The sequence below is a fragment of the Rhinopithecus roxellana genome, chromosome 5, assembly GCF_007565055.1.
Source record: "Rhinopithecus roxellana isolate Shanxi Qingling chromosome 5, ASM756505v1, whole genome shotgun sequence".
Lineage (NCBI taxonomy): Eukaryota > Metazoa > Chordata > Mammalia > Primates > Cercopithecidae > Rhinopithecus > Rhinopithecus roxellana.
The window spans coordinates 159639010-159647179 of record NC_044553.1 but is presented as its reverse complement, the minus strand read 5'-3'; the positions used below and the strand labels follow the sequence as shown (position 1 = coordinate 159647179).

At 52.7% G+C, this 8170-nt stretch overlaps 1 long non-coding RNA gene across 1 annotated transcript; it reads right to left on the bottom strand.

Annotated features, from left to right (window-relative positions):
• Positions 1-1065: 1065 nt before the first annotated feature.
• LOC104654446 lies at positions 1066-7730 on the bottom strand. Its single transcript, XR_746836.1, has 3 exons — positions 7703-7730; positions 1592-1799; positions 1066-1259 (listed from the first exon to the last, which is right to left on the bottom strand). It is a non-coding gene; the product is annotated as an uncharacterized LOC104654446 (long non-coding RNA).
• Between the last annotated feature and the right edge of the window lie 440 nt (positions 7731-8170).

The following is an 8170-nucleotide window of genomic DNA, read 5'->3' as shown; positions in this document are numbered from 1 at the left end:
GCCAGCATGTCTCCAGGGATTCATCTTACCAAGGGTGAAGGTCACCTGGAGCAGGTGACAGATGTCTTGTGTGAATGGGCTTCTCACTGGTCAACCTCCCCCAGTAATGTAGTGCAGACGCCAAAGCCCCTTCCAGAAAATCACAGCCTTGGAAGCAACCACCTTCCTCAGAGATCGGACTCTGGTTATGGCTGTGGCACGTGAGGAAGCTCGTGTCCCGCGATGGCCCGCTCACATACATACCTTGGGTGGGAGATGAAGGAAGCCAACACCTCCTGCCTGAAGGCAGGACACTGTCCAGGAAGTCCTCCAAAGCAGTATTTGATACTGAAAAACTGGATGTCCCTGTATGATTCGTCATAAATAAAGCGAACACAGCAGGGATAACCACTCTTCAAGTACCGAAGGCTGACGCTGATGGCCCACGTCTTCACCAGAGTTTACCTTCCTTCTAGGTAGTCTGCCTGAGGATGAATTGGGGACAGAGGGTTAGGAGAGTTGAGGGGTGCACAATGTCAATCAAGCCCATGCTTTCCCGTCAACCATGCATTCCTGCCCCTGAAGACGGATGAAGAGCAACAGCTCCTTCCAGAAAGCTTCCCCGGCGATATCCACACTCAAAAAAGGCACCAACCCTCCCTCATGAGACTCGGCACAAAAAAAAACAAACCCAGCAAGGAGAAGGTCCTTTCAAGTGCCAGATAACAGCATGGCCTAGGAAACCACCACCTCTTCTTCTGAGCTGATGTGGCCTCCAGGAGAAGTCACTGGATAGGTAGGGACTGTGGATCAATTGACATACACCATTTATAAAATGTACATTCTCTGATCAACCATCCATTCTCCTATCACGGACAGCGCCCTGACCCCCAGGTCAGGGTCCTGCCGAGGCACCTCTCCAGGGAGTCTGTCCTGAAAAACAGCAGTCCAATATGATGAGCCACAAACCCAGGCGAGGCCCCACAGTCACCCTGGACGCTGCTCTGCCCCCAAGGCCTCCAGAGCCTGGAGGCCACTGTGTGTGAGGCTTACTTCTAATGAAGGCACAGGCTCTGCCATGGGCCATCTTTACAAGTATTTTGGGAGGTGCTGACACCAATGCCTCCTTTAATAATTCCTTGGAATTATATCCAGGAAAGAGGTGATGCTGAGTTGCATTTGTAGCAGAGAAAGCATTATAGAAGGAACCTGCCATGGATGAGACCTCTCCAGGTGTGGCAGAGGAGTCCCCCTGCCTCCTCTTGTAGGTAGCCTGGATGCTGAGGGTCAAGGACAGAGAAAGCCTGTGACCTGGCTTGACAATCTGCCCTGTGGCCTCTGGTCCAGCAGTACCTCCCGGACCATGGCCTCGTGCTGATGGCGAGAACATTTCCCTGGAGTTGCCCTCCCTTCTAGGGGGCCCTCACGGGCAGGCTGCATGGATCATGAGAATTAATGAGCCATTTAATAGGTATCATCAATTCAGCCCCCTCTCTGCCTGGGACACAGAATGGGGCTGAGCACTGAAACGATCTTGCCCAGAAGTTCGCCAAGGACTGGTTGCTTGGGCCAGCGAACACTGGGTATCATCAACAGACCCTTCCCCAGGTACCTCGTGATGGTGCTGACACAGGCCTCCTCTCTGGCGGCGGGACACCTCCACACATTCTCCCACCATGCAGGAATGAGGCCAATGGTGTGGTCTTTGTCATGAAAAATGCAAGAGCCCTCCAGCGGTTCCTCACCAAGCCCCATGCTGCGACATTCACAAGCACGTCGGTATCCCCCGGCCAAAGCCTACATCACTTCTAGGGCTTCTCCTGAGGGTGGAACGAATTCTCCGGGTTAGCGGTGCAGGGAATACATTCGTCAACAAAGTTCCTGTTCCTGCGTTACCTCTGCGCACATACCTCAGGCGAAGCTGACAGTTTTCTTACTGTGAAGCTGGCACCTGCAGGGACCCATACGGAACCGACTCCACACAGGGACCCCAGCGCACCGGCCGCCTCAGATAAGACAAAGCATCGAGGCAGAGAGCAGTGGGGCTTTGCAGCCACTCCAGGACGCTGCCCTGCACAGGGACCACATCCTGAAGGGGGTGGGGTTCGGTGCCACCGTCCTCCACTGTATTAGTCCATTTTCAGGCTGCTGATAAAGACATATCCAAGACTAGGCAATGTGCAAAAGAAAGAGGTTTGATTGGACTTACCGTTCCATGTGGCTGGGGAAGCCTCGCAGTCATGGTGGAAGGCAAGGAGAAGTCAGTCAGGTCTTACGTGGATGGCAGCAGGCAGAGACCTTGTGCAGGAAACTCCGCCTTACGAAACCATCAGCTCTCGTGAGACCCATTCAGTATCCTGAGAAGAGCAGGGGAAACACCCACTCCCATGACTCCGTCACCTCCCACCAGGACCCTCCCACAACGCGAAGGAACTCAAATGAGATCTGGGTGGAGGCACAGCCAAACCATATCATCCACCAACCCGGGGATCAAGGACAGCCTCCCTTCTCCATAATCAGGGGCCATGCTGGAGTCCATGCTCTCCTCCCAAACTAGGGGCTGCGTGCAGGGAGCCCTCTGAGGCAGCATCACAGAGCCAAAGAGTCATTAGCTGTGTGGACTCCATCGGGAGGAAGCGAAGGGAATCTGGTACCATGCCAGCGTCTTTGAGTGCCAAGCAGTGGACCAGGAGATCCCACCAGGTCGGCTGGCAGAGCCTCAGGGAAGCTGACCTGAGGAGGAAGTGGCACTGGGCCAGTGACCTGGGTGAGGAGTAGGAACAGAGCCCAAGTCGCCCTGCCCTTCACATACCCACAGAGGCACTGGGCTTTATCCAGGGAGCCACCTTGGCCCAGATCCGACCCTAGAAAACAGGCTGTCCTCAGAGGAGTCCGCATGGAGTCCGCACGGAAGAAGTAACCTCTCCTCAAGTGTCCCAGTGCAGTGGTAGACCTTGTCCTCACCCCCAGGGAGCCACCCTGAAAAGCACTGGGTCCAGAGGGTCTGTCCCAGGAAAGGACCCAGCCACAGACAGGCCCCGGCACTGGGGGAAGGCACAGGTTGGCATTCAAAGAGGAGGGAACCTCACATAACTCGTAAAAACACATCGCATTCACAGCAAACACAGCAAAGCAATCCAGGGCTCTTCCCCCCACCGGCCTCACTTTCAGGAAGCCTCCCTCACACAGCACAGAGCCGGGGTGGGGGCTCTCAGCTCACACAAGGCACACACTCTCACGTCTCCTGTGGGGGCGGCCCTCCGAGGCAGAGTCTGATATTCAAAAAGAGGTTAACCATGTATTATTCATGATGAATGAAGCGAACATAACACGGATAACCTCTCCTCAAATATCCTTGAATAGTTCTGAAACGAAAACCATGGCCTCTTCCCCACCGTTGTCTTTGCTTCCAGAAGATTCTTCTCAGGATGAGCTGAATCCCAGGGTTGCAGCAGGGGCAGGGAGAGGTGTTCACATCCTGCAAAGAAAGCACACATGCTGGCATCAACCTTCCATTCCCGTACCTGAGTCTCAGGGCCCAGGCAGCCCTGGCACCAAAGTCCAAACCCTGAAATTGGAACCATGCTCAGAAAGACTTCTAAGGCAGGTTCCATTAAAGATATATAAAAGCTTCCTCCAGGGATTCCTGAAAGACAGGATTTGATGGCGAGAATCCACCAGAATGCATGTCAGAGATAAGCAAAGCCATCATGAAGAATTCTGCTTCCAACAAAATGGGGTGTCACTGATCCCTGAAGACAGGGGCCCTACCGCAGAGATGGTCTCAGTTCCTGGAATTTCCTCCCGAGGACTGCTTGGAAACGAAGGGTCACAGAATTCCAGAGCCCAGGACATCAATAATGAATAAGCATGCCGTTGACCCCCACCCGACAATCTTGCAGCAGCTTGACACCGGCGGTCCCTCCCTGAAGCAGGTCTTGCATCTGGGAAGCCCTTTGAGGCATGATTTGATTTAAAGAAAAGTAATCTTGTGATATTTATGCATGTGAAGGTGAACGCTTGTTCACAAACCAAAGCATGGTACATTGCTTCTGGGCCGTTCTCCCATGACGGACAGTATACGGCATGTGGGGAGACAGGGGACGCACATCACAGGGAAAACACCTGGTCTCCAGCCCTGAACCGCTGCACGTGTTGTCCACAGACCGGCGGCATTAGCATCACTTGAGAACTTGCTAAAAATGCAGAATCTTGGTCCCTGAATCAGAATCTGCTTTTTAACAAGATCCCTAGGTGATGAAAATCTTAGGAGCATTTTTAAAGTCTGAGAAACACTACTGTAGCCAACAATTCATACACACACACGCGCGCGCACACACACACACACACACCAGAGGTGCTGTCGAACACAACATCTTATTCCATGAGAGTCTGTCTGAGATGGGGTGGTTCCCAAGGAAGACACGAAGCCATGCCACGTCCACCAAGAATAATCCAAACACCCAACAGGCAGCTGCTTAGGAGCTGCCAAAAAGTAGTAGTAGTAACAGGAAATGTACTGAGTTTTTACTAATGTTTGCATTCCCTACAGGAAAGTTTTCATGCTCAGAATGAAGGCTAAAGATAGGAGTGGCTGGACCCAGATGCCCCGGTCCACCATCTATCTAGAGAGATGCTTGACCCTGGCATCTCTCCAAGGAATTCCTCGTAGTTAAGATTTAACAACAAGAAGAGAAAGAGAGATGAAATAATTGTGAACATCTTCCAATAAAACAATATGGCACCAAACCCCTAAATGGCATCTCCATCCCAGAGCTAGCATTTGTCCAAGGAAATCACACTGGTGGCTTGCATTCTGAGATCACTGGATTCATTATTATAAATCATCGACACAGTCACACTCCATGGTGGGGCAGGCACCGATGTCCCCTCGCTGAAGTCAGCACTGTGCTTTCGAAAACTTCTGAAGCAAATTTGGATACTAAAACAATGGTTGTCCGATATTAATCATCATAAATATAGAGACCATACTACGGACAGCCATTCTTTAAGCACCAAAGAACTGTGCCATCAAGAAGAGCTGGGCATCTTCTCCAAAGTTGGTGTCTCTTCCAGAAAGTTCTTCTCAGGTAGTCCAAACAATGAGGATTAGCAGGTCAGCTTCACACATTGAGAGTCAAGCCCATGCCTTGGGGGGTCACACTCTCGGGCAGGGGAAGGGGGTCTGGCCCCAGTGATCTGTCTCTAAGGTTTGCTTCATGTCCAAGAAGTGCCTCCAAGAGGCAGGATTTGATAAGTCACTTAAATGCTGGGTCACCCACAACACACACCCATGGCCAATGCAAATCCCTGGCAGCACCAAGGAGTCCCATGGCCCCTTGCCAAGCATGGCCCCGCCTCCAGGGTTCTGAGGTTAGGGTACAAGAGTCCCCACCACAAACCAACTGCATGCACCCTCATCCCCACCCAGGCGTGAGCCCCCTGGGAAGGGCTGATGCGTGCATCCTTTACAGAACTTGTCGTGGCGTCCAGGAAGTCTGCCGAAGCAGGATTTGATACTCAAAAAGAAATTGTCCTTGTATGATTCATCATAAATAAAGCGAACACACCAAGGATAATTTCTCCTCAAGTATGAAACAGCAGCACGGACAGGAACACCACCACCTCCAGGTCTTTGGCTCAAGGTTGGATGGTGACTGCTACCTGGCAAACCCAGTCACGCACGCGCTCATGCACACACACCACGCACATACAGGCATGCACAATGCATGCACCATGTTTGACCTCTCTTTAAGCACCAGGGAAGCAAGATGCCATAGAATTCTCACTCGGTTTGGCATTCTCTCTCAAGAGTTTGCTTCAAAGTGTGGATAGTGGCTGAGGTCAAGAATCCAGGGACTGTCTCTCTTAAGTGGAGCAAATGTTCTCGGCACCCCTGCTGACCCCACTGCATGTGGCATTGTGTTTCGAAAGTATCGTGAGAATGGCTTAGTTGCCAAGCATCAAGAGTATCACTAGCCCCCACTGTAAACACCGTGTGTGCTCTGGGCTTCATAGTCCGTTCCATACCCGACAAAGGACTTGACTTCCATGTCTTGACATTGTTCCAAAAACCCACGGAGAGATTTTAGTCTTAAGACCACCACCACCACCCCCAGTGATAGTTTCACAGCACACAAGGGTCCTGGCTACCACCTACGAAGTGTTTGACCACCGGGCTCTGCTCTGAGCCATGTACAAGTCTTAACTCATTCAGCCCCAGCAGCCCCACAAAGTAGACGCCGATGTGATTCCCATTTGACATGTGAGACAACGGGCACAGCACGATGAGATCCTTGCCCAAAGTTGGACGGTTAGTAAATGTCAGAGGTGGGATCCAAACACAGGAAATCGAGCTCCAGAGTCTGCGCTCTTGATACTGAAAAAGTGGATGACCCTGTACGATTCGACATGAGCAAAACGAACAGGACAGGGATAACCACTCTCCAAGTACCAAAGGTTAGCACGGAAAAGAAAGCCACTGCCTTGGGTGGACTTGGTATGTCTTCAAGGCGCGGTCCTGGGGATGAATTAGATGCTGAGGGTTAGTGGACCAGGTCACATACCCCAAGCAGAACATGCACACTCACGTACCGAGTAACAGCAGGGACCACAAAGCCAATGCCCCGCACCAGCGCCACCCCAGCCATCAGCCCAGGCTGGTGACTGCCCGCTCAGGAAGCAGGGACCCAGACCACACACATTGTGCATGCTTTTGGCCCCGCCCACACTGCACCAGGAGAGGGGATGTCCCAGAGGCCACTGCCTTCCCTAAAGTCATCCATGTGCCCGTGAAGTCCTCTCTGTGAAGTGGGGACCCGTGAGCGATTTGCCACACACAAAACGGATACACACGGTCATGCACACACATACCGCATCCCTTGCTGAGTGTGGACTGGGTCCAAGACAAGGTTTGATACTCACAGAGAGCTTGCCCTTGTATATTCCATGTCAATAAACCGAATATACAAAGGGCAACCTCGCTTTAAGTACCAAACAATAGCACTGGGCAGGTTCCTCACTATCATTCACAGGGCCGGCCTCGTCTCCCGGGTTCATCCTGGGGGAGGAGGGGGTGGGAGACGCGGGATCAGCAGACCAGGTGGCAAACACCACCTGCCAGCCGTGTGCCCATAGGTCGGCTCTCCATCCCAAAGAAGCCGGAAGGGGCAGATGCCAGCACCCCTTCACCGGAATCAGCCTCATTTCCAGGTATCACTCCAGATTAGGACTTGTTCCTGAAAAGGAGATCCACCCCATGGGCCTTCCTGGGCACACACAGAGCTCAGCTTCTCCCTGTCTACAGGAACTCCCTGGGCTGGGACCACCATCTCCTTCCCAGTGTGGGCACCTCTCCAGGAAGTCTTCCTAGGGATGCACTCAGCACCGAGGTCCCAGGCACTGGATGAATTCACGCCTTAGACAAAGCAAAGGCCCTGTGGTCACCATTCCTTCATCCATCTCACAGAGCCGTTAACACCAGTGTCATTCTCCATGGCAGCCCTTGCCCCATCCCTGCCAGAGGCTGGCATCGTGTCCATGAAGCCAAGCTAAGAAAGAGCTCATGGTCAACAGTAGTCAAACCCCACATACCCCCGAGTAACTTAGGAAGCAGACCCACAGCCCATTCCCCACAGTGCCTCTCCCTCAAGAAGGGGAGAGGAGCAGGAGATGCCGGTCCAGGTGGCAGGTTGTGTGACTCATTACCCAGGCTGGCGCTCACCTCTCTTCACCAGGACGTTCACTTTCCTTGAGCTGAGGATGCAGCAAATGCCCTTCCTGAAGCTGGCTTCGGGTCCACATGACCCCCATGGCAGTCGGGGTGTAAAAAGCTGGCAGTCACACGGCCCAAGGAGTGTCTCCGCAAACACAGAACCAGAGTCCCATTCTCAGGCCGCCATCCTAGGTGTGAGCAGAAAGCCAGCAGTCAGAGGCGGGGCACAGACATCGAGGCAGAAGCAGGCGCCCTCTGACCTCCCACATTCACGCACCTGGTGCGGGGCTGACAGCTCCCACAGCTCATCCCCAGAGCTGCCTTCATGGGCAATCACAAACAACAAATAGAAACAAACCACTCTTGCAGATTCAGCCTGGGGACTGCAAGCTGGATCATGAACACCCAAGCATCCAAAAAAAAAAAAAAAAAACAAAAAACGCTGATGAGCACACCTCAGCCCCTTCCCCAAGGTCA